The sequence below is a fragment of the Rattus norvegicus genome, chromosome 6, assembly GCF_021556685.1.
Source record: "Rattus norvegicus strain SHRSP/BbbUtx chromosome 6, alternate assembly SHRSP_T2T, whole genome shotgun sequence".
NCBI lineage: Eukaryota > Metazoa > Chordata > Mammalia > Rodentia > Muridae > Rattus > Rattus norvegicus.
The window spans coordinates 18,244,345-18,270,749 of NC_141539.1; the positions used below are offsets into that span (position 1 = coordinate 18,244,345).

Consider the following 26,405-nt stretch of genomic DNA (forward strand, 5'->3'; position numbering starts at 1 on the left):
TCCTTCAGTCTCTGTTTTAATCTTTGCCTCTCTCTTCCCTGCGAAGGGCATTCTTGTTCACCTTCTAAAGAAGAAGTGAAGCATTCACATTTTGATCATCCGTCTTGAGTTTCATTTGTTCTAGGCATCTAGGGTAATTCAAGCATTTGGGCTAATAGCCACTTATCAATGAGTGCATACCATGTGTGTCTTTCTGTGATTCGGTTAGCTCACTCAGGATGATATTTTCCAGTTCCAACCATTTGCCTACGAATTTCATAAAGTCATTGATTTTGATAGCTGAGTAATATTCCATTGTGTAGATGTACCATATTTTCTGTATCCATTCCTCTGTTGAAGGGCATCTGGGTTCTTTCCAGCTTCTGGCTATTATAAATAAGGCTGCGATGAACATAGTGGAGCACGTGTCTTTTTTATATGTTGGGGCATCTTTTGGGTATATGCCTAAGAGAGGAAGAGCTGTATCCTCAGGCAGTTCAATGTCCAATTTTCTGAGGAACCTCCAGACTGATTTCCAGAATGGTTGTATCAGTCTGCAACCCCACCAACAATGGAGGAGTGTTCCTCTTTCACCACATCCTCTCCAGCGTCTGCTGTCACCTGAGTTTTTGATCTTAGCCATTCTCACTGGTGTGAGGTGAAATCTCAGGGTTGTTTTGATTTGCATTTCCCTTATGACTAAAGATGTTGAACATTTCTTTAGGTGTTTCTCAGCCATTCGGCATTCCTCAGCTGTGAATTGTTTGTTTAGCTCTGAACCCCATTTTTTTAAATTGGGTATTTCTTTTTTTTTTATTATTATCATTAACTTGAGTATTTCTTATATACATTTCGAGTGTTATTCCCTTTCCCGGTTTCCGGGCAAACATTCCCCCCCTCCCCTTCCCTATGGGTATTCCCCTCCCAACCCTCCCCCCATTGCCGCCCTCCCCCCAACAGTCTAGTTCACTGGGGGTTCAGTCTTAGCAGGACCCAGGGCTTCCCCTTCCACTGTGAACCCCATTTTTTAATAGGGTTATTTGTCTCCCTGCGGTCTAACTTCTTGAGTTCTTTGTATATTTTGGATATAAGGCCTCTATCTGTTGTAGGATTGGTAAAGATCTTTTCCCAATCTGTTGGTTGCCGTTTTGTCCTAACCACAGTGTCCTTTGCCTTACAGAAGCTTTGCAGTTTTATGAGATCCCATTTGCCGATTCTTTATCTTAGAGCATAAGCCATTGGTGTTTTGTTCAGGAAATTTTTTCCAGTGCCCATGTGTTCCAGATGCTTCCCTAGTTTTTCTTCTATTAGTTTGAGTGTGTCTGGTTTGATGTGGAGGTCCTTGATCCACTTGGACTTAAGCTTTGTACAGGGTGATAAGCATGGATCGATCTGCATTCTTCTACATGTTGACCTCCAGTTGAACCAGCACCATTTGCTGAAAATGCTATCTTTTTTCCATTGGATGGTTTTGGCTCCTTTGTCAAAAATCAAGTGACCATAGGAGTGTGGGTTCATTTCTGGGTCTTCAATTCTATTCCATTGGTCTATCTGTCTGTCTCTGTACCAATACCATGCAGTTTTTATCACTATTGCTCTGTAATACTGCTTGAGTTCAGGGATAGTGATTCCCCCTGAAGTCCTTTTATTGTTGAGGATAGCTTTAGCTATCTTGGGTTTTTTGTTATTCCAGATGAATTTGCAAATTGTTCTGTTTAACTCTTTGAAGAATTGGATTGGTATTTTGATGGGGATTGCATTGAATCTGTAGATCGCGTTTGGTAAAATGGCCATTTTTACTATATTAGTCCTGCCAATCCATGAGCATGGGAGATCTTTCCATCTTCTGAGGTCTTCTTCAATTTCTTTCTTCAGTGTCTTGAAGTTCTTATTGTACACATCTTTTACTTGCTTGGTTAAAGTCACACTGAGGAACTTTATATTGTTTGGGTCTATTATGAAGGGTGTCGTTTCCCTAATTTCTTTCTTGGCTTGTTTCTCTTTTGTGTAGAGGAAGGCTACTGATTTATTTGAGTTAATTTTATACCCAGCCACTTTGCTGAAGTTGTTTATCAGCTTTAGTAGTTCTCTAGTGGAACTTTTGGGATCACTTAAATATACTATCATATCATCTGCAAATAGTGATATTTTGACTTCTTCTTTTCTGATCTGTATCCCCTTGACCTCCTTTTGTTGTCTGATTGCTCTGGCTAGAACTTCAAGAACTATATTGAATAAGTAGGGAGAGAGTGGGCAGCCTTGTCTAGTCCCTGATTTTAGTGGGATTGCTTCAAGTTTCTCTCTATTTAGTTTAATGTTAGCAACTGGTTTGCTGTATATGGCTTTTACTATGTTGAGGTATGGGCCTTGAATTCCTATTCTTTCCAGGACTTTTATCATGAAGGGGTGTTGAATTTTTTCAAATGCTTTCTCAGCATCTAATGAAATGATCATGTGGTTCTGTTCCTTCAGTTTGTTTATATAATGGATCATGTTGATGGTTTTCCATATATTAAACCATCCCTGCATGCCTGGGATGAAGCCTACTTGATCATGTTGGATGATTGTTTTGATGTGCTCTTGGATTCGGTTTGCCAGACTTTTATTGAGTATTTTTGCGTCGATATTCATAAGGGAAATTGGTCTGAAGTTGTCTTTCTTTGTTGGGTCTTTGTGTGGTTTAGGTATAAGAGTAATTGTGGCTTCATAGAAGGAATTCGGTAGTGCTCCATCTGTTTCAATTTTGTGGAATAGTTTGGATAATATTGGTATGTGGTCTTCTATGAAGGTCTGATAGAATTCTGCACTAAACCCGTCTGGACATGGGCTCTTTTTGGTTGGGAGACCTTTAATGACTGCTTCTATTTCCTTAGGAGTTATGGCGTTGTTTAACTGGTTTATCTGTTCCTGATTTAACTTCGATACCTGGTATCTGTCTAGGAAATTGTCCATTTCCTGAAGATTTTCAAGTTTTGTTGAATATAGGCTTTTATAGTAAGATCTGATGATTTTTTGAATTTCCTCTGAATCTGTAGTTATGTCTCCCTTTTCATTTCTGATTTTGTTAATTTGGACACACTCTCTGGGTCCTCTCGCTAGTCTGGCTAAGGGTTTATCTATCTTGTTGATTTTCTCAAAGAACCAACTTTTGGTTCTGTTGATTCTTTCTATGGTCCTTTTTGTTTCTACTTGGTTGATTTCAGCTCTGCGTTTGATTATTTCCTGCCTTCTACTCCCCCTGGGTGTATTTGCTTCTTTTTGTTCTAGAGCTTTTAGGTGTGCTGTCAAGCTGCTGACATATGCTCTTTCCTGTTTCTTTGTGCAGGCACTCAGCGCTATGAGTTTTCCTCTTAGCACAGCTTTCATTGTATCCCATAAGTTTGGGTATGTTGTACCTTCATTTTCATTAAATTCTGAAAAGTCTTTAATTTCTTTCTTTATTTCTTCCTTGACCAGGTTATCATTGAGTAGAGCACTGTTCAATTTCCACGTATATGTGGGCATTCTTCCCTTATTGTTATTGAAGACCAGTTTTAGGCCGTGGTTGTCCGATAGCACGCATGGGATTATTTCTATCTTTCTGTACCTGTTGAGGCCCGTTGTTTGACCAAGTATATGGTCAATTTTGGAGAAAGTACCATGAGGAGCTGAGAAGAAGTTATATCCTTTTGCTTTAGGATAGAATGTTCTATAAATATCTGTTAAGTCCATTTGGCTCATGACTTCTCTTATTCTGTCTGTGTCTCTGTTGAATTTCTGTTTCCATGATCTGTCCATTGATGAGAGTGGGTGTTGAAATCTCCTACTATTATTGTGTGAGGTGCAATGTGTGTTTTGAGCTTTAGTAAGGTTTCTTTTACGTATGTAGGTGCCCTTGTATTTGGGGCATAGAGATTTAGGATTGAGAGTTCATGTTGGTGGATTTTTCCTTTGATGAATATGAAGTGTCATTCCTTATCTTTTTTGATGACCTTTAGTTGAAAAATGATTTTATTTGATATTAGAATGGCTACTCCATCTTGCTTCTTCTGACCATTTGCTTGGAAAGTTGTTTTCCAGCCTTTCACTCTGAGGTAGTGTCTGTCTTTGTCTCTGAGGTGTGTTTCCTGTAGGCAGCAGAATGCAGGGTCCTTGTTGCGTATCCAGTTTGTTAATCTTTGTCTTTTTATTGGGGAGTTGAGGCCATTGATGTTGAGAGATATTAAGGAATAGTGATTATTGCTTCCTGTTATATTCATATTTGGATGTGAGGTTATGTTTGTTTGCTCTTCTTCTCTTTGTTTTGTTGCCAAGACGATTAGTTTCTTGCTTCTTCTAGGGTATAGCTTGCCTCCTTATGTTGGACTTTAGCATTTATTATCCTTTGTAGTGCTGGATTTGTAGAAAGATATTGTGTAAATTTGGTTTTGTCATGGAATATCTTGGTTTCTCCATCTATGTTAATTGAGAATTTTGCAGGATACAGTAACCTGGGCTGGCATTTGTGTTCTCTTAGGCTCTGTATGACATCTGTCCAGGCTATTCTGGCCTTCATAGTTTCTGGCGAAAAGTCTGGTGTGATTCTGATAGGTCTGCCTTTATATGTTACTTGACCTTTTCCCCTTACTGCGTTTAATATTCATTCTTTATTTTGTGTGTTTGTTATTTTCACTATTATGTGATGGGAGGTGTTTCTTTTCTGGTCCAATCTATTTGGAGTTCTGTAGGCTTCTTGTATGCCTATGGGTATCTCTTTTTTTAGGTTAGGGAAGTTTTCTTCTGTGATTTTGTTGAAGATATTTACTGGTCCTTTTAGCTGGGAGTCTTCACTCTCTTCTATACCTATTATCCTTAGGTTTGACCTTCTCATTGAGTCCTGGATTTCCTGTATGTTTTGGACCAGTAGCTTTTTCTGCTTTACATTATCTTTGACAGTTGAGTCAATGATTTCTATGGAATCTTCTGCTCCTGAGATTCTCTCTTCCATCTTTTGTATTCTGTTGGTGAAGCTTGTATCTACAGCTCCTTGTCTCTTTTGGTTTTCTATATCCAGGGTTGTTTCCATGTGTTCTTTCTTGATTGCTTCTATTTCCATTTTTAATTCCTTCAACTGTTTGATTGTGTTTTCCTGGAATTCTTTCAGGGATTTTTGCGATTCCTCTCTGTACGCTTGTACTTGTTAATTAATGTTTTCCTGTGTTTCTCTAAGGGAGTTCTTCACGTCTTTCTTGAAGTCCTCCAGCATCATGATCAAGTATGATTTTGAAACTAGATCTTGCTTTTCTGCTCTGTTTGGATATTCCATATTTGTTTTGGTGGGAGAATTGGGCTCTGATGGTGCCATGTAGTCTTGGTTTCTGTTGCTTGTGTTCCTGTGCTTGCCTCTCGCCATCAGATTATCTCTAGTGTTACTTTGTTCTGCTATTTCTGACAGTGGCTAGACTGTCTTCTAAGCCTGGGTGTCAGGAGTGCTGTAGACCTGTTTTCCTGTTTTCTTTCAGCTAGTTATGGGGACAGAGTGTTGTGCTTTCGGGCGTGTAGTTTTTCCTCTCTGCAGGTCTTCAGCTCTTCCTGTGGGCCTATGTCTTGAGTTCACCAGGCAGGTTACTTGCAGCAGAAAAGTTGGTCTTACCTGTGGTCCCGAGGCTCACGTTTGTTCGTGGGGTGTTGCTTATGAGCTCTCCGCAGCAGCAGCAACCAGGAAGATCTGTGCCGCCCTTTCCGGGAGCTTCTGTGTACCAGGCTTCCAGATGGCGTTTGGTGTTTTCCTCTGGCGTCCAACATGTGTGCAGAGTGCAGTCTCTTCTGGTTTCCCAGGCGTGTCTGCCTCTCTGAAGGTTTAGCTCCCCCTCCCACGGGATTTGGGTGCAGAGAACTGTATATCAGGTCCGTTCCTTCAGGTTCCGGCGGTGTCTCAGGCAGGGGTCCTGCCGCTCCTGGGCCCTCCCCCAAGGAACCCAGAGGCCATATACAGTTTCCTCTTGGGCCAGGGATGTGGGCAGGGGTGGGCAGTGTTGGTGGTCTCTTCCACTCTGCAGCCTCAGGAGTGCCCACCTGACCAGGCAGTGAGGTCTGTCTCGCATGGGGTCTGGGAGCAGAGAGCTGCTGCGGGCCGGGATCCGCGGGTGTGGGACTCCTGGTAAACACAGGAAGTGCCCTAATTACATATTCTTATAAGCTATAGTAACATTAGATGTTACAGGCATCTAATAGAGGCCAATAAAATTTATCGTCTGACTCCTGTTTTAAAATTTTCGTAGATGCTTAGCTGTAATGGTGATGACATGCCCAATGATGTCTTGTGATAATGCCAAAGAAATCAATATACCTTTTTCCTGTCTTCTGGGTAAGTTTTGAGGTATAAATATTGCTTTGTCTACAATTATTATAATTTTTCATTTGATAACTTGTGATATTTTCTTTCATCTCAAGTATTACTTGTGATGCTTTGACACTCAATAAGGCAGTCTATCATATGCCGTGAATAATCTCTCTAAACAGTGAGTACCTTATTTTATCACTGTGTACTGGATCTTTTTCATGTTTGTTCTTGGGCATAATCTGTTTGGAGTCTGTATTTGGAGAGTTAAAATTCCTCTGAATACTTTACAGAAGAAGTTAGCCAAAGAAAAGCAGGTTTGTCTGTGGCAGGAAGAGCATGAGGCAGTAGCTGTTCATATCCTGGCAGAATAGGCAGAGCGTGCAGAACAGAATCAGGGGTGGGCAGGACCAGCAAAGGATCACCATGTGTGCTCTTGTTTTAGATAAGACTTACTTCTCAAAGACTCCATGATCTTCAAAATAGTGTTCTAGATGGGAAGCAAGTCCCAGAAACACAACTGTGGGAAGCATTTCAGATCCAACCCCAACAATATCAGAAACACCAATTCATTGTGGCCCTTCCATAGGCTTGACGTCTGGTGACTTAAACCAATTTGTATTCTTTGTAAAATAGATGAAGGGCATATTGCTGAGCACTTAATTCTCGCCAGAATCTCTGTTCATCTCTCAATTATGTTAGATTTATATATAATTTGACTTATTTAGGAGCATCGTGTTTACAAGGAAGAGACTCCAGGCTAGCATGGCCACCTTTAGAACCCCGGATTATGTTCCCTATATGATTTTATTAATGTCAAGTGAAACTTCCTTGTAACCTTTATCATTTCAGAGGGGAACAATGATCTTAACACCCCTTCAATTGTAAATCAGTCCATTCTTTGATGAGTTTAGTTAGAAATATTCTGCATTCTGCTGGCTGCTTTATGGAAGCAAATACCAGAAATCTCATCTGAAATGCTAGAATAATTGGTGTTTTTCTTTATTCCAGTTGTGTTAGGTAGTATAATTCCACGTGGAAAGAAATTGTAAAGATAAAAACTGGAAGGAAGTTAAAGCTTTATTCTGCCTCTAGCATTCAGCTGGAATCTATGTAGTGTGGCTCAATACCACTGTCTATGGCTAATTGAGGGCATCTAGAAAGACAGATTCTCAATGGTTCAGTGGCTTCATGGTTCAGATAATCATTTAAATAGAATTCCATTCAAATGCTCTTCTGTAAAAATTTCCTAGAAGACCATTGGAAGATTTACTCTAGCAGTATTATGTAAGTGTTGGTCCTTTCACAGAGAAGTCAGCACTTGACCCTCTCGTGACAAACTCTTGAATTATCAAATAACTTAGGAAAAATAGACTTGACTTTTCAAAGAGAATGACAGGGCATTTCTTCTTACTGATGGCTTTGTTCACATAAATGCAAACAATAATGGTGCCCAGTGCAGCTTTCTTCTTCAGACACAGCACATACCGTACGTGCAGAATTACTCATTAACTAACCATAAAGGAAAGTGAATACATTTAGGAGGGTTTTTAAACAAAATTATTTTTTTCTTGTAAAATAATATCTTTATAGTCATGATTTTTATATTGTAGGGAATTAGTTTACTAACCATTCAAAAGCTTTGAATGTCCTAAAGTCCAACACCTACAGAGCAGGGCAAGCTTCTTTGTTTGCACCCACTTCCTGCATTAACAGTGGGAAGGCCATGTAATGCTTTTCTGATTGTGATTTAGCTTACGTCAGTGAGTAACTACCGAATTTCACCATATGTCAGGCCCAGTGGTCACACAGAAAGAAGTGGTATGTGGTACCTGTGGTCAAGATTTTCATGCCCACACAGATCCAGAACCAGGTAACACTGCCACATTGCTAGAATTTACAAGTATCAATAAAACCATGATGAAAATTAATTTGATTTGAATCTTCTTTTGTACAATATCAGGATTTAGTCTGTCTGTCTATGTATGTATGTATGTATGTATGTATGTATGTATGTATGTATGTATGTATGTACGTATGTATGTATGTATGTATCTTATCAAATCATCTATCTAGCTATATCTGTCCATGTGTCTGTCTGTCTGTCTGTCTGTCTGTCTGTCTGTCTGTCTATCTATCTATCTATCTGTCTGTCTGTCTGTCTTTCTATCATTCACTCTTTTAGGTGGAAATAAGTTATATAGCAATGTAAAGAGTGACCACTTGATAAAAGTAAAATAAATTAAGCAGTCAGATGTTTCTCATAAGTATAATCTCAGCCTTTCCCACAAGTGCAATTTTAAATGCTTGCCATTTCACAGCCTATATGAGTTGATAATTGACAGTGTTTCTTTGGAGCCTCACAACAATTCTGGGAGGGAGAGTCTATTAGGGAGAAATTTTAGCTTTGAACAGCAGAACTCTGCACTGAATAACTCAAACAATAGATTCTCAGACAGCTGAGAATTAGAGCCAAGATTGTATCTAAATGAAGATTCTGCCTCAGTACATTACCTGAATGAAATGAAGTATCGGGTCTGTCACCATATAACCATCAACACCAATTAAACTTTTGTTTCATGAATTCAAGCATGCCACAAAATTCTTGGTCTGTTTCATAATAAGTGGGCGCATATGACTGTAGAAGCAGTTAGGATGCTTTCGTCTAGACAGTCATTCTGCCATTCCTCTCATCTATTTGATGCATCTACCTAACTGCTGTGAGTTCTGCAGTCCCTAAAGCTTTCCCTGGGAAAATGGGGCTTATGAATGGATATTGAGGAATGGATTTGACATTTTGGGAGCTACTAAGCTTTATACAGATGGTTCTTTGTGGGGAATGGCTATGGACATGTAATGACAGTAAGGAGCAGGTCCTGACAGCTGACAGGCAAGAGGAGTAGCAAAGAAGGTTAAAGTACATGGGAAGAAAATTTTATTTAGCTCCCTTTAGAGTGGATATCTGTACTACCCTAAGACAGGTCTGATGATGCACTAAATAATCAAATAAAAATGATTTTTTCTTGACCACTGCCATATCCTTAGACCAGAAGTTGTGTTTGGAGGTTGATTAATTTAACAGAAAGTGCAAAATAATTCAGGACTATCAGGATCATATTCTTGCTGTTTACAGTGTCAATGATTTCATTTTTCCAAAGAATTTTCTTATGACTCATCTGCATTTGTTCATTATCTTATGGTTTCTACCTAGTTTTATATACTACACAGCAACTAAAATAGTTCTTAAAATGAATAGAATGGTGTCTTCTGCAAGTGGAAACCTCACAGGTCCTCTTTTGTTTGTTTCCCTCCCTTTCTATTCAGCCAGAGGAGATGAACATGACCTTGTTCCTTTCTTCCTTTTGAATCCCTTTTCCAGAGAACTCCTATCCCCTTTCCTTTGAAAGCTTTTACCAAACCTGTTTTGGGGACAAAGATGAAGAAAAACAAGAATAAACACATTAGTAGAAGACTTGTCTAAACTTAGAATTTTCATTGAAATTGCTTTAAGTATTCTCCTCTCAATGATTATTGTTTCAAAGAGTGGTATCAATGAATTACTTTGATTCTTCTGAATGTTATAAGAATATATGTCAACACAAAAAAAATCACATGAATTTATGAAAACAAACTTGGGGATTAAACTGATGCTCTGAAATAAAACAAACTATTAAGAACACAAGAAAAATACAACTAAGTGTGGTTTTGATGAACGTATTTTGAGGAACATGAAACATGAAGAAGCATTTTGCCATTTGTATGCATTGGGATCATATAATTATGAAATTTTCATTAATGTACCCTAATTTATGAAGTGGAGAGTTATTGAATAACTAATATAAAGGCTATTTTCTATATTTTTCTATCTTTGGCAGTCCTCTTTTATCATTATTTTAATTCATTTGATAGATTGTTGGTCACAGGTTTTGATTCCTTAATGGAAATATTGTTCACTTGCAGAAATAAGGCCACCTAATGGCTTATGTTTTGACAATTTCTAGATATTTGTTCTGTAAGACTAGAATAGGATGATTGTATACTTCTTTGTGGTCTTCTGTAAGGATCTGGCTACATAAATGATGCTCAATAAATAATCTAAGGTACATTCAGTGGCAATATGTAAGCAACAGGTGTAGCATATTTTCACTTGAGCAAAACAGAGGGAAGCAAATATATCTTTAATCATGTTTTTTTAATGAGCAAAAATTCTTTGAAAAGCTGTATAGACACAACAAAAGTTCATAATTTGAAGTGTAAAGAGGTGAGAGAATATATAGAATAGCGTAGGAGGGAAAATCATATTCTTCGACATTTGAATTTTAGAATTCTACATTTTTACTTAAAATTATACCCTGCATTTGTTGAAATGTGTGATTGCTCTTGTAATATCGTGTTCTATGCAACATACCTATAACTCCTTTTCACTCTGTGTTCATGCTCTTTTATTCAAACCTTTCTAAATAACCAAATTGCAATGTCTGGGAAACAATAAATAAATGTTTTACTGTAATTATCTTTTGGTTAGCATTACCCTTCGAAGCTATACATTTTCTGTGGATATTCATTGTCCAATAATGTAGTTGACAAATAAGATCATGTTTTCAGAAGCTTAGTCATTAAGTGTCCACAGAGGAAAAGAAAAAATATTGAACAGATTCAGAATCTAAGAAAGGGGAACAACAAAATACAGGAGTCACAATTGTAGACCTCAATTTTTTTCTACAAATGTTTTGGTAAACTTCCTCAGTTTACCAAAGAGACAGAGAAGGCATGTGTATAAAACCACAGACTTCCAGAGCCCAGATTGACATGTATGATCCACTGGTCTCTTCTATCTCATTGTTAGAAAGACATTAGGAAGCAAGGAAAGAGAATTGCAGATAGCCTTTAACAACTCACAAGGAGAGCTTGATGCTGATTAATAAGACCATGACATATCGAGGCACGTTTAAATAAGGAAATATATTATGGGGTAAATTGAAGGAAGAAAAGACACTTCTGATGCTAGAATTGTTAATCAACAGGACACATTGTTACCTGTGGAAATCTTTTTTGTCTTTTTTTTCTTGGTTATTTTATTTATTTGCATTCCAATTGTTATCTCCCTTCCCAGTTTCCCCTCCACAAGCAACCTATCCTGTCTCCCATCCCCCTTCCTCTCTGAGGGTGCTCCCCCACCCACCCACCCACTCTGTCCTCACCTCCCTAGCATTCCCCTATGCTGGGTCATCTAGCTTCCATAGGACTAAGGGACTCCCCTCCCATTGATGCCAGATAAGGAAATCCTCTGCTACAGATACAGCTGGAGCCATGGGTTCCTCCATGTGTACTATGTGGTTGGTGGTTTAGCTCCTGGGAGCTCTAGGTGGGGGGTCTAATTGGTTGATATTGTTTTTCCTATTGGGAAGCAAAGCACTTCAGCTCCTTCAGACCTTTTCCTAACACCTTCATTGGGTTCTCCATGCTCAGTTCAATGGTTGTCTGCCTGTTTTATGACCAATTATATAGTCAATTTTGGAGAAAGTACCGTGAGGTGCTGAGAAGAATGTATATCCTTCTGCTTTAGGATAGAATGTTCTATAAATATCTGTTAAGTCCATTTGGTTCATGACTTCTCTTAGTCTGTCTACATCTCTGTTTAATTTCTGTTTCCATGACCTGTCCATTGATGGGAGTGGGGTGTTGAAATCTCCTACTATTATTGTGAGAGGTGCAATGTGTGTTTTGAGCTTTAGTAAGGTTTCTTTTTTCTTTTTCTTTTTTTATTAACTTGAGTATTTCTTATATACATTTCAAGTGTTATTCCCTTTCCCGGTTTCCGGGCAAACATCCCCCTAATCCCTCCCCCTCCCCTTCGTTATGGGTGTTCCCCTCCCCATCCTCCCCCCATTGCCACCCTCCCCCCAACAATCTAGTTCACTGGGGGTTCAGTCTTAGCAGGACCCAGGGCTTCCCCTTCCACTGGTGCTCTTACTAGGATATTCATTGCTTCCTATGAGGTCAGAGTCAAGGGTCAGTCCATGTATAGTCTTTAGGTAGAGGCTTAGTCCTTGGAAGCTCTGGTTGCTTGGCATTGTTGTACATATGGGGTCTCGAGCCCCTTCGAGCTCTTTCAGTTCTTTCTCTGATTCCTTCAATGGGGTCCTATTCTCAGTTCAGTAGTTTGCTGCTGGCATTCGCCTGTGTATTTGCTGTATTCTGGGTGTGTCTCTCAGGAGAGATCTACATCCGGTTCCTGTCAGCCTGCCCTTCTTTGCTTCATCCATCTTGTCTAATTGGATGGCTGTATATGTATGGGCCACATGTGGGGCAGGCTCTGAATGGGTGTTCCTTCTGTGTCTGTTTTAATCTTTTCCTCTCTATTCCCTGCAAAGGGTATTCTTGTTCCCCTTTTAAAGAAGGAGTGAAGCATTCACATTTTGATCATCTGTCTTGAGTTTCATTTGTTCTAGGCATCTAGGGTAATTCAAGCATTTGGGCTAATAGCCACTTATCAATGAGTGCATACCATGTGTGTTTTTCTGTGATTGGGTTAGCTCACTCAGGATGATATTTTCCAGTTCCAACATTTGTCTATGAATTTCATAAAGTCATTGTTTTTGATAGCTGAGTATTATTCCATTGTGTAGATGTACCACATTTTCTGTATCCATTCCTCTGTTGAAGGGCATCTGGGTTCTTTCCAGCTTCTGGCTATTATAAATAAGGCTGCTATGAACATAGTGGAGCATGTGTCTTTTTTATATGTTGGGGCATCTTTTGGGTATATGCCCAAGAGAGGTATAGCTGGATCCTCAGGCAGTTCAATGTCCAATTTTCTGAGGAACCTCCAGACTGATTTCCAGAATGGTTTTACCAGTCTGCAATCCCACCGACAATGGAGGAGTGTACCTCTTTCCCCGCATCCTCGCCAGCATTTGCTGTCACCTGAGTTTTTGATCTTAGTCATTCTGACTGGTGTGAGGTGAAATCTCAGGGTTGTTTTGATTTGCATTTCCCTAATGACTAAAGATATTGAACATTTCGTTAGGTGTTTCTCCGCCATTCGGCATTCCTCAGCTGTGAATTCTTTGTTTAGCTCTGAACCCCATTTTTAATAGGGTTATTTGTCTCCCTGCGGTCTAACTTCTTGAGTTCTTTGTATATTTTGGATATAAGGCCTCTATCTGTTGTAGGATTGGTAAAGATCTTTTCCCAATCTGTTGGTTGCCGTTTTGTCCTAACCACAGTGTCCTTTGCCTTACAGAAGCTTTGCAGTTTTATGAGATCCCATTTGTCGATTCTTTATCTTAGAGCATAAGCCATTGGTGTTTTGTTCAGGAAATTTTTTCCAGTGCCCATGTGTTCCAGATGCTTCCCTAGTTTTTCTTCTATTAGTTTGAGTGTATCTGGTTTGATGTGGAGGTCCTTGATCCACTTGGACTTAAGCTTTGTACAGGGTGATAAGCATGGATCAATCTGCATTCTTCTACATGTTGACCTCCAGTTGAACCAGCACCATTTGCTGAAAATGCTATCTTTTTTCAATTTGAGTGTTTTGGCTCCTTTGTCAAAAATCAAGTGCCCATAGGTGCGTGGGTTCATTTCTGGGTCTTCAATTCTGTTCCATTGGTCTATCTGTCTGTCTCTGTACCAATACCATGCAGTTTTTATCACTATTGCTCTGTAATACTGCTTGAGTTCAGGGATAGTGATTCCCCCTGAAGTGCTTTTATTGTTGAGGATAGTTTTAGCTATCCTGGGTTTTTTGTTATTCCAGGTGAATTTGCAAATTGTTCTGTCTAACTCTTTGAAGAAATGGATTGGTATTTTGATGGGGATTGCATTGAATCTGTAGATTGCTTTTGGTAAAATGGCCATTTTTACTATATTAATCCTGCCAATCCATGAGCATGGGAGATCTTTCCATCTTCTGAGGTCTTCTTCAATTTCTTTCTTCAGAGTCTTGAAGTTCTTATTATACAGATCTTTTACTTGCTTGGTTAAAGTCACACCGAGGTACTTTATATCATTTGGGTCTATTATGAAGGGTGTCGTTTCCCTAATTTCTTTCTCGGCTTGTTTCTCTTTTGTGTAAAGGAAGGCTACTGATTTATTTGAGTTAATTTTATTCACAGCCACTTTGCTGAAGTTGTTTATCAGGTTTAGTAGTTCTGTGGTGGAACTTTTGGGATCACTTAAATATACTATCATATCATCTGCAAATAGTGATATTTTGACTTCTTCTTTTCCGATCTGTATCCCCTTGACCTCCTTTTGTTGTCTGATTGCTCTGGCTAGAACTTCAAGAACTATATTGAATAAGTAGGGAGAGAGAGCACAGCCTTGTCCAGTCCCTGATTTTAGTGGGATTGCTTCAAGTTTCTCTCTATTTAGTTTAATGTTAGCAACTGGTTTGCTGTATATGGCTTTTACTATGTTTAGGTATGGGCCTTGAATTCCTATTCTTTCCAGGACTTTTATCATGAAGGGGTGTTGAATTTTTTCAAATGCTTTCTCAGCATCTAATGAAATGATCATGTCGTTTTGTTCTTTCAGTTTGTTTATATAATGGATCACGTTGATGGTTTTCCGTATAATTAAACCATCCCTGCATACCTGGGATGAAGCCTACTTGATCATGGTGGATGATTGTTTTGATGTGCTTTTGGATTCAGTTTGCCAGAATTTTACTGAGTATTTTTGCGTTGATATTCATACGGGAAATTGGTCTGAAGTTGTCTTTCTTTGTTGGGTCTTTGTGTGGTTTAGGTTTAAGAGTAATTGTGGCTTCGTAGAAGGTATTCGGTAGTGCTCCATCTGTTTCAATTTTGTGGAATAGTTTGGATAATATTGGTATGAGTTCTTCTATGAAGGTCTGATAGAATTCTGCACTAAACCCGTCTGGACATGGGCTCTTTTTGGTTGGGAGACCTTTAATGACTGCTTCTATTTCCTTAGGAGTTATGGGGTTGTTTAACTGGTTTATCTGTTCCTGATTTAGCTTCGGTACCTGGTATCTGTCTAGGAAATAGTCCTTTTCCTGTAGATTTTCAAGTTTTGTTGAATATAGGCTTTTACAGTAAGATCTGATGATTTTTTGAATTTCCTCTGAATCTGTAGTTATGTCTCCCTTTTCATTTCTGATTTTGTTAATTTGGACACACTCTCTGGGTCCTCTCATTAGTCTGGCTAAAGGTTTATCTATCCTGTTGATTTTCTCAAAGAACCAACTTTTGGTTCTGTTGATTCTTTCTATGGTCCTTTTTGTTTCTACTTGGTTGATTTCAGCTCTGAGTTTGATTATTTCCTGCCTTCTACTCCTCCTGGGTGTATTTGCTTCTTTTTGTTCTAGAGCTTTTAGGTGTGCTGTCAAGCTGCTGACATATGCTCTTTCCTGTTTCTTTCTGCAGGCACTCAGCGCTATGAGTTTTCCTCTTAGCACAGCTTTCATTGTGTCCCCTAAGTTTGGGTATGTTGTACCTTCGTTTTCATTAAATTCAAAAAGTCTTTAATTTCTTTTTTATTTCTTCCTTGACCAGGTTATCATTGAGTAGAGCATTGTTCAATTTCCACGTATATGTGGGCATTCTTCCCTTATTGTTATTGAAGGCTAGTTTTAGGCCGTGGTGGTCCGATAGCATGCATGGGGTTATTTCTATCTTTCTGTACCTGTTGAGGCCCGTTTTTTGACCAAGTATATGGTCAATTTTGGAGAAAGTACCATGAGGAGCTGAGAAGAAGGTATATCCTTTTGCTTTAGGATAGAATGTTCTATAAATATCTGTTAAGTCCATTTGGCTCATGACTTCTCTTAGACTGTCATTTCCGTTGTCCATGGGCAGCTATAGTTGTAAGTATTAACTGGAGAGTTAGAAGATTGTCATAAACAGTGTGCTGAAGTTGGACCCCATTGCACCATCTAACCCAGTGTAAGTTGTTGTTTAGTTCATGGTGTATGTCCTCATGCTCAGCCACATCATACTAGTTTCAGTTATCAAGACTACTAAGTATTATGTTGAGCACATGGTATCCTAATATTTGTACTCAAATAACTTCATTTTTGTTTCATAAGAGCTTTAAATCAGAGTGGAAACGATCCCAGACATTTTATCAGACAGTGGCTGTGATTGTTCTAATTTATAAGCATTTAACATCTTATTATATTTAATGAGATGAATTTTATCATAAGTATGCTGTGTAGGGAAAAATACAGTATATGTAAGGTTCAGTAATATCAATGGTTTCAGACATTCACTGGAGGTCTTGGAACATATAGCTGGATGAGAAATGAAAGCGTACTGTGTATCCTTCATCCAATCAACAGTTGGCCAAACTTCCTTTCTTTATTCTGTATGTCCTACCTTCTTTGCTCCCTTTCTCTTTACCTCTTTTCTGTGTCCCTTCTTTCCACCCTGCCCAACTCTGTTGCAACCTTAAGGATAAATACATTCTCATACTTCACCACAATGGTACCCCTTAAATTATAGTGTTAATTTAATAACATTATCTATACATAACTTGCATATAAATATTAAAAAATTTGAAACTAAAGTTTTTGCCTTACATTTAGTTATGGCACTCTAGGTTTTTTTTCTTTATTAATTTGAGTATTTTTTTATTTATATTTCGATTATTATTCCCTTTCCCGGTTTCTGGGCCAACATCCCCCTAACCGCTCCACCTCCCCTTCTATATGGGTGTTCCCCTCCCCATCCTCCCCCCATTACTGCCCTCCCCCAACAATTAGGTTTTTTTTAATGTAGAACATTTTCTTGACTTTAATTTAATTTGATTTTAATGGCTGATTTTTTTTGAAGAACACACACATACACTGTCATATAAAATTTTGTAATCCATTTTGTAAATCCATTTTGAAAACTTTAAGTTATTTGTTTATGATTAGGATCAAGCTGTGTCCTTAAAATACCCCAGAGTTGATGGTGGCATTACTTTTTGCATGACAGTGAGATGAATGACAGTCACACTGTTGCTCAGTAGTGATGTCAAGGTGAACATTTGATCAAGGTTGTGAATATGAAATTATTCTACTACAAAGTGTAGCGTTCTGTTTGCACTTAAAATGGACCTTGTAGGATGACATGAGAGACTGCGAATATCATGTTACCTCTGAACCTTCCACTAGGTAGTCTCAGCTCCCAATGAGGACTTCTGTCTGGGTCATTTGTCCTTCTGGTGTAGAGATGGCGTTTATCTGACTTAATACTTTCACCTGCATTTGTTAACAAGCATTTTGCTGAATTTACGTCTTTAGTATAGTTGATGTTAAGAATAAGAACCAGTCCCTTTCCCTCAGTAGAAATTAATGGCCGGTAGTGGCCTTGTTGATATTGCTCACTTGATCAGCTCATGGTAACGTGGAAGCCAAGGCTGTGATGCTGAGTCCGTACTGGGTCGGTTTCCCTGGGTCTTTTTCAAGTTCATGATTATAATTTTCTTCTTTCTCTTAGGACTGTGTGGTTATCTCGGAATCAGGGCTTATAACTGGGCTAGACTTGTACAAGTGTTTCTAATTCAAGCCACAAATTCTATGAATGTCAAAGATGATAATAATTTTTCAACTTATTGTTTAGGACATTAAAAAATAAAATTTAAAGATTTTTTTGACCTTTTTGTTTCTGACTAACATTGAGGACCAATTTTTTTAAATAAACCTTCTAGTAAATTCAATTAAGTGAGGGACATATTTTTATTACTAAAATAAGATGCATCCTGAAAAAAGTTGTTAAATTAGGATATACAGCAGGTTAAAAACAACAGCGGAGGGGCTCTGGTGCAATGCTACAAAGCCTTAAAAGTTCAAAAGATGCTTCTGCTTTTAGTTGAAGCAGCAATCACCATATTTTTGAGATGCTGAGACACTTCAATGCATGCGCACGGTGTATAATAAGCAGATGATGGCCATTGGCATAGTTATCAACTTAATTATTTGTCACTTTTGTGTTACTACCATTCAAACCATCTTGCCAAGATTTTATGAAATACACAATTAATTGTTAACTATATTTATCATTCAGTAATACAAGACATTAACTCTGCCTGTAAATATATGGCAAAGCCCTAAGCCTTTGCCAAGGCCCACTACCTTCCCCTCTACAATATATATTTTATCGTTTAATCGTATAAACAAAAATGGTTTATTTATCATTTGGTGTGGGCTGATATAAACTAAAACAGAATGCTTTCAAGCAAAGAAAAATAGTGGCAGGAATAAGAAATCATAGTCTCAAATGGTCCCAACACTTGGGAGGCAGAAGAAGATCTCTGTGAGTTTGAAGCTAGCCTGATCTACATAGTGAGTTCTAGGATAACCAGATCAACATAGTGAAACCCTGGAATGGGGGCAGGGGGAGGAAAGGAGAAGAAAAAGAGGGAGGAGGAGGAGGAGGAAGAGGAGGAAGAGAAGGAAGAGGAGGAAGAAGAGGAGGAGAAGGAGGCAGCAGAGGAGGAGGAAGAGGAGGAAAAAGAAACTGGATAATTCAAACACTTATGCAGATAAAATAATGACAACACTATCTTATGCACTGACTTAATAGATCTGTTCTGAATCATTAGGCTTCAGCAGTAGAAAAATGAAGGCTTAAGGAGGCAGATGATCTATGCTCACATACTTTCGGGGCCTTTCATTATGGAAGAATAGTTTAAAATTCAACTTTATTAACCCCAGCAAGAAGGCAACATGCTGAGAATAGTCACTAGAAGAATAACAAGACAGTATATAAATTCCATAGGAATGTTTGTGGAAAGTATGTTCAAAGAAGAAGAGAAAATGTGAATCTTAAATATGTATTTGACAAAACAGCATTGAAACACTCATGACCCAAAAATATGATACCTTCATAAGGAAAGATTCTAACATGTTTTTTCTCATTTAATAGGAAAAATAGGCAAATGACAAAAAAGTGTTTTTACAAAATTAGGGAATATAAGTAAAAACTTGATTTAATGGGCATATATACAATTTTATATTTAATATTAAATGATATACTCTTATTAAGCTTTAATCAGATAGCTATAAAACATGTCTCATGCAAGGTGCAAATAAGCATCAAATTTAAGGTTTTTTTTGTAACCCAAACCTCTGACCATAGTGTAATTATAGAAGCGGAATGACTAAAGGATATACCTTAGTTGTAGAACATTTGCCAAGCATGTGCAAAAGTCTGGATTGAATAAAAATCTAATAAGCCAGCCAACCACCCAGACAGACACTAAGGGATACGTCAAAGTTCTCTTAGTATTATCATAATGCTACCATGTCAAGTAGAAATCATTATGAGTGTTAAAGGTACTGCAGTGTTACTGGGGATGTATGGTAAGTCTAGCCACAATAAAAACCAGACCAGACATTTGCTACGAGATAACGTCTTCCATATAGGAAGGGGAACTTCACTCATAAAATACTGTTTAAAATTTTGTTCAAAAACGTTTTGAAATTAAAATATAATCTTTTCTTTTCTCCCTTCCCTTTTCTCTTTCTAACCCTTCTTGTATACCTCTATCTTGATCTCAAGCTCATGACTTGTATTCTTTAACTATTGTTATATGTATGTATATTCCTAAAACTATAAACATAACCAACTCAGTCTGTTTAATGTTACTCGTATGTATATTACTTCAGGACTAATTGATTATTCACAAGATCCTAACATTATGGCAGTCTGAACAGAACGTGAATGATTAAGATACCAGTTGATGTGCCAAGATGGAGAGAAACCCTCACAAGTCCCACCCCTGGATGGAATGGTAGACAGTTATCAACTCCTGAGATGAGAGAATCAGTGCTCCCCATACCAAGTGATCAAGGTCCAAAAGCATAGCATACAAGCAACATAAACAGACTCAACAAATTATATATATATATATATATATATATATATATATATGCATGTACACATGTCACAATAAGAAGAGAAAAATATAATGAACACAACAAACCTCAAAATAGATTCTTATATATCATTCTTGAGCATTTACATAAAGAAATCTAATTCAACTTGATATAGAAACACTTGCTCATTAATATTTATTGTAGCACTATTTCCAATAGCCAAGGTTTACAATAAATAGAATAACTAATAAAAGAAAAGAAAAAAGAAAGAAAAGAAAATGTCTTATGTGTACATAGTTGAATTATTTGAATCCCCCCAATAGAATCATGTTATTTGCAAAAAGTGGGTGCAACTGGAGACAATATTAAGTGAATTAAGAGTTTTAGAAGTATAAAAACCATGTATTTCTATATTTTAGTTACCTACCTTTATGTAGAAATGTAAAATCATATATATACATATATATGACATAGAAGGTAGAGAGCAGAAAGGCAGGAGAGGATATGAGAATATGTGCAACATATATATATATATTTAATTAAATATATTTAAATGAAAATATTCTTGTCTAACACAGTATTGTGTACAATGAAATGAATATACATAATAAATATTTTAGAAATAAAAGTAAATGAATAAAATCCTGAAAGATGATTAAATGCGGCAGATAAAACTTATGGAGATAAATCAACACAAACAAAAAGTACATGGATAAATTGCTAAGTCCATTATTGGAGTGGAATACTTTAAAACAGGTCTCCCAGTTACTGACAGACAGGGGAGCTGCTTCCATAAATTCTCAACAGTATGGCTGCCTAACTCAGAAGACCTGCACAATGACAGCACCAGGTGACATGTCAAGCCAAACAGGAGAAATTTCACATGGCTCTACCCCTAGAGGAAGAGTTCCAGGCTATCTCTGGGATAATCAGTTTTCTCTCAGTGTGTGTGTGTGTGTGTGTGTGTGTGTGTGTGTGTGTGTGTGTGTGTGTGTGTGTTGGGGAAGACACTGGACCAGTTGGAGTTGTGAGAAGAAAAGGCAGAAAATATATAAATACAAGATTAATGATTAAAATTCTGAAAAATATACTAAAACTCAGAAGTAATAACGAGAGGAAAGCAGACTGATCTCAACAAGTTTGCGGACAAAGGGCCAATGTGCAAAGGCTTTATGAAGCATGGTACTGTGGTGGGAGTGGAGAGTGGCTATGTTGTAGGGATCATAAGGAACAGTCCATCTACTCAGTGATTTATAAACACATAATATTTACCCATTGTTCATAATAGGAAATGGAGCTTCACTAGTCAAAGTGTGATTACTGTAGAGGGTATAAAACAGATAAGATTGACAGATAGCAAATAAAGTTCTATCCATTTCTTTGCAAATAGGAGATAGTGAATTTTCTCTCAAAGGAACATTTTAATCACACAGTAATGAGTACAAGTTACATTAAAATTAAAACAACATTAGCTTTTATTATTTTGGTATTGCACTACATCGATGTTTTCAATTACAATCCCTATACCTATTGTTTTCAAATCATGTTCTTATTGATTGCTAACCCCCAAGTCAGGGGGAAGTATTAAAACAGCTCACCTTGTAGTAGAGGCAAGTAAGCAGTGTGCAAACCCAGGCAACTAGAGTGTATGCAATGTTACTTTGGCTGCACTGACTGCCCTCTCGTTTACTGGGCAAATAAGTTATATCTATTTTAAGATTGATGTCCTTTGGAGAGTTAATAAACCTAACAGAAGCATTTGTATTATATCAGAATGCAGCACCAGAGATGTAAAGATAAATATTGTGGACATCTGAAAATATCGTTGGCTTCAAACTTCTTCTGGCCTCCCCTGTTACCACAGGAGATATTTTATTATTTATTTGTTTAAATGATTATCTGTATTGAGGCATAACATCCTTGTGGAGTACCACACAGCAGGTTCATACATTGTACCACGTGTAGTAATCAAATTAGGCTGGGAAACATTTCCTTCTGCTCTAACACCAACCACTTCTATTCATGGAAACTTCTATACTCTTTTTTGATTTTGAAAACACATCTTAGATTGGTGTAACTAGTTGTCACTTGAACTATGCTTCAGAGACCCAAACTCAATCAGCTTCTCTATGCATTGATTCTTGTTGAAGTTTGGTCTGTTGTTTGTATTGTAATGCTATATGATGACCATTCCCCAAGATCTGGTTGCACCCAGAGATGAGGAAATTCTCACTTACTCTCAGTGATGCTATGTAATCTTCCTCCTTAGTTTAAAAATATGTTTGGAATAAAAATGCTTACAGTCTATAGCTGGGAAGAATAGAGGTGGGCAGGGCTTTTGTTTTCTAGCTTGGTTTTTCTGAGGCAGGACCATGAGGGAGAGAAAGGAGAGAAGGAAGATGGGAGGAAGACACTATGGAGTAAGTGATCATGAGAACTACCATGAGGGCTGGTCAGTTAGAGTAAGAATGGCCCAGGCAGAATTTAACAAGTTATATGTTGGGGCTACCTGCAGGGAAGTAGACAAAATAGCATAGTGGGTTGATATCTGCTCAGCTTTAATGCTGTTAAGACTTATGATAAAGTTTTCTGTTACTTACTTGGGAGCTCAATGGTCTAAGATCGGGTAGAAACCCACAATTAATTTTTACAACAGATTCCTTCTCATTTTTACTGCCCTCCACCTTTCTCTTGTTCCCTGCTTCCAGTGATGACTCTTCCAATCTCTTCTCTTATTAGACTGAAGTTTTAGTTTCTAGGAATGAATGAGAACATGCGGTATTTATTTTCTACCGTTTGGCTTATTTTATATAACAATGATTTCCAATTCTTCCAATTTCCCTATAAATGACATGTATCATAGATAAATGTTATTTTATTACACACACACACATACACATACACACACAGACACACACATACACACACACACAGACACAAACACCTTTCTTATGCTGTCATTTGCTGATGAAACCTTGATTGATTCAATGTCTTGCTATTATGAATAGTCTGCTCAATACATATGGAATTACAGGTAACTCTTTATAATGAATTATTTTTCTTGAATATATAATTAGTAATGCCATTACTTACTGTTAAGAGGAATTTGAATGTTTACATAATGCGTTTGTTAATTTACATTTCTACAATGTATATTTTTACATTGTTTGCATCCTTGTATGAACATCACTTTGTCTTTTTGACAATAACCATTCTGAAGGGGATAAAATAAAATCAGCCTCTTGTGACTTTATCTGCATTTTTCTGATGACCGATGATGTTGAGTATTTCCGTACATACCTGTTGGACACATGTCTTCTTTTGAAAAAGTCTATTCATGTCTTTTTAAAACATTTTATTTAATTTTTGTTTTTTACAGTCCAGATTTTATCCCCCTCTTGGTCCACCCTCTGACTGTTCCAAATCCATACCTCCTTCCCCCATCTTCACGAGGATGTGCCCCCCTGCCACTTAACCTATTTTGAAATAGTATCTTTTCTGGTATTTCAGGATTCCTTCTGTTTTGGATAACAATCCCTTGTTGGATGACCAATTTGTAAGAAATTTCTCCCCCTTTTCTATTTGTGGGAGCATTTCAGTACTACAAAAAGAATGACAATAGTTGAGACAGTTATCAGTATCAAGAGGCAGCCTTTCTTTGAAGAGATCATAAAGGTAGGCTAGTTCTCATTAGGTACATTTACTAAGTTAAAAATGTCTCCTCTTAAGAACATAAAACAAAACTTTACATATACATCATATACATTTTGCTTAATGAAGTCCAATTTAAATTAATAATAAATTCAACAACATTTGAAACTGATGAGTTAAAACAAAATGTGTAATGTTTATCCTGGGTTTCGTATGGATAATTTTTAAAAAATAGAATCTAGTATGGATTGTGGGAAAATTAAAATTCTAAAGAACAAGAATCTAATAAATGATCATGTGGCTATGACAAGGTGGCATTTGCTCTGCGTGTCAGTACACACCAATGAGATAGATTTCCACGTAATATAGCCTCTTAATAAAGAATGCTTACTCAGGCATAGAAGAAAAGGATTTATTCTGCATGTTACCCTTGCAACCATTTTGTATAAGCGTCACACAAATTCATCAACAGATTCAAAGTGAAAACGTATCCAAATTCACAGACTCTTCTGTGGTAGAGCTAGGTTGGTGTGAACTGTTTGAGGCCAGAAAATGTGTTCTAAGTCCCTTCAGATACTGTCTGTTTAAGGACCATGGTAATCCTGTTAGGCCCTAAGGTAAATGTTCAAGGTCAGACTGAGTGATGTGTCTGAGCATCTGAGCTGTGTTTGCATCTGAGCCTGTGGGGACACTGTCAGTCTCCAAGTCTACACTGCATCTTGATGAGGTGCATTTTAGTTAGCCTCTTGTTCATACAGAGTGGCACAAAACATTATATAATCACTTTCCCCATGAAATGCTCTCCAGTTTTCTTTAAGTGTATGGTAATGCATGTAGCATTTGGGTAAACAATGGCAACTTAAACACACAGATTATTGAAGTGTACTTCTTGTACTTGAGACATAGTAAAAATAAAAGATGGAACAAGTCAATTTAGAATTATGAACAAAGCCCAATTATGGTAGAATAGGGACCTCTGATTAATTTTTCCCAGCACTGAGAAAGCTTGCAGACGTTTCCACAGATGGAGTGACTTTGAAGACTTTTGAAAGAAAGTTCTCCAAGCTGTCAGGAATGCTAAGGTGTTACTAAAACCAGAGAAAACAACTGTCAGTTTGCCTGGAAGCATAAGATAAGCTTGGCACTTTGTAGATTGGCTAGACTGTGCAGTGACGGGTAGCTAAGATGCCATGCCTTATAGAGAGGAGGGAGAGGAATGAGAAGAATGTAGAAATAAGGCCTTGGAGTGACAGAGGGTCTCTCTGCCCAGGCCAAGGTAGAAACTATACCTTTGAGGCTATCAGACTGTGGTGAGACATTAAGCAGAAGAGTGATCTGCTCATTTCTGAATTTGGGAAAGTGACCTGGTAGAGGATTAAGTGATTTTCTTTGTCTAATGCGGTACATTAAAATAGATTTCATCATCATACTATTATCTTCCAGTGTTACCCTTGGCAGGCTTGTGGGGTGTGAGCTAATGCTATCTGCAGGCATGGGGTTTTATGTAGAAAACATAAAAAAGAAATTTCAGATTTCGGGGAGGAAAAAGAGGTAAAGTTTACACCAACTTCCTGAATAGTTAGACAGGGAAATAAAGTATTATTGTTGAAACAAGAAATATTGCTTCACTTTCCACTGAAATGCAAGATTTTAATGCTTAATATTTGTTAATGTATTAACAAAATTAAACTTTGACATCTCTTAGGTTGTGAAAAAGTCCTAAATGTGGTTCAAGTTTTTGTCAAAGTTATTTTATATAGTTTAGGTCCAAATGAAGATCCTACATCTTTTGACAACCTAGTTGTTTAAAAGTAGATTTTAATGAGATTATAATGCTTTATTCCAGTCCCAGGATTGCAGTAGTATAGTTCTGAAAGGAATGCAGGTTAGAATGATTTAGAATACCGTCAAGTTAATTTCAGGAAGAAATAACAACAATCAGTCCCAAAAACTCTACATAATGGTTCAGCAGCTCTGTGAACATGGGCATCAGACCAGCATGATGACTGTGGGACCTCCTTCAACCAGGAAATTGGGTCGTGTACAGTGGATACTCAGTATGAATTAATTAGGGGAGAAAGACCAATTCTGGGATGTTGGGGGTTTGGGTGGATTTTAGAAAAAATGTATTGCTCCCAGATATTACTTTCTTTCTTTTTTTTATTAACTTGAGTATTTCTTATATACATTTCAAGTGTTATTCCCTTTCCCGGTTTCCGGACAAACATCCCCCTCCCCCCTCCCCTTCCTTATGGGTGTTCCCCTCCCAACCCTCCCCCCATTGCCGCCCTCCCCCCATTGTCGAGTTCACTGGGGGTTCAGTCTTAGCAGGACCCAGGGCTTCCCCTTCCACTGGTGCTCTTACTAGGACATTCATTGCTACCTATGGGGTCAGAGTCCAGGGTCAGTCCATGTATAGTCTTTAGGTAGTGGCTTAGTCCCTGGAAGCTCTGGTTGCTTGACATTGTTGTACTTTTGGGGTCTCGAGCACCTTCAAGCTCTTTCAGTTCTTTCTCTGATTCCTTCAACGGGGGTCCTATTCTCAGTTCAGTGGTTTGCTGCTGGCATTCGCCTCTGTATTTGCTGTATTCTGGCTGTGTCTCTCAGGAGCAATCTACATCCGGCTCCTGTCGGTCTGCACTTCTT

General features: G+C 37.9%; 1 long non-coding RNA gene across 4 annotated transcripts in view; it reads left to right on the forward strand.

The window, feature by feature from the left end:
* Positions 1 to 26,405, forward strand: part of LOC102552412 (uncharacterized) — a 490,342-nt gene that overhangs the window by 177,196 nt on the left and 286,741 nt on the right. The window contains exon 3 of one of the 4 annotated variants that reach the window (XR_015622774.1): positions 6,219 to 6,304. The exons of the other annotated variants lie outside the window; for them this stretch is intronic. This is a non-coding gene — a long non-coding RNA (uncharacterized LOC102552412). The remainder of the gene's footprint in view (positions 1 to 6,218; positions 6,305 to 26,405) is intronic. 4 annotated transcript variants of the gene reach the window in all.